A 921-nucleotide genomic window follows, 5' to 3' on the forward strand; every position below is an offset into this window, starting at 1 on the left:
AAAGAGAGTGCTGAGCGCACGAAGTGAATCGTCGATCCTACGGAACCTCTTCGACCCGTACTATCTTTTGGTAACGGAATTTCAAGACGTCGTCTCCAAAGACCCGCCTTCAGTCCTACCTCCGGAACGAGGTGTGCGTCATGAGATCGACCTGGTTTCGGGAACCAAATACTGCGTAACACGCCAATGGCCCCTGCCCAAGGAGCAGTGAGACGTCATTGACGCCTCTTTTCGTGCGAAGTATGACGCAAGGATGGTACGTGAGAGCAAGTCTCCCCATTCGACATTCACGTTTGTGTTCGGAAGCCGAACGGCAAGTGGCGTATCGATCATGCTTCAATAATTTCAACGCGTTCATCATTCTGGCATAGACGCCGATTTCTAGAAAGGATATTCTTTAGAACAACATGGTGGGTTGTACGAAGTACAGTGCACTCGACTTGGTCGATGGGCACTACCATGATATTCCGCTGACAGCGGTGAGCACTCTGAGCGGCATGCTCTGGGGGTGCTGGTGATGCCCCAAGGCTGTCAGATGCACCAGCAACATTTAATCGTCTCGTGACGCAGTTGTTCAGACCCCACAGAGTGTATGCACATACATACTTTGACGACATTTTCGTTCACAGTCGTGCGGAGCACGGTAGAACGGATGAGGAGAACCACATCGTCCATTTAAGAGCGGTGCTCGAGTGCATGCGCACGAACAATCTGTACGCCAATGCAGACAAGTGCATCTTTGGCGCAGGAGAGATTTCCTTTTTAGGGTGCTTCATTTGGAAGCGTGGTCTTCGAGCGGATCCCGGTAAGGTCAAGGCCATTGTAGACTGGCCGGTTCCAATGAACCCGAAGGACTTGCGTAAGTGGCTTGGTCTCGCCAACTACTTGCACAAGTACAGCGTGAACTATGCAGAAAAGGCC

This window comes from Plasmopara halstedii (genome assembly GCF_900000015.1).
Source record: "Plasmopara halstedii genome assembly, contig: Scaffold_323, whole genome shotgun sequence".
Classification (NCBI taxonomy): Eukaryota; Oomycota; class Peronosporomycetes; order Peronosporales; family Peronosporaceae; genus Plasmopara; species Plasmopara halstedii.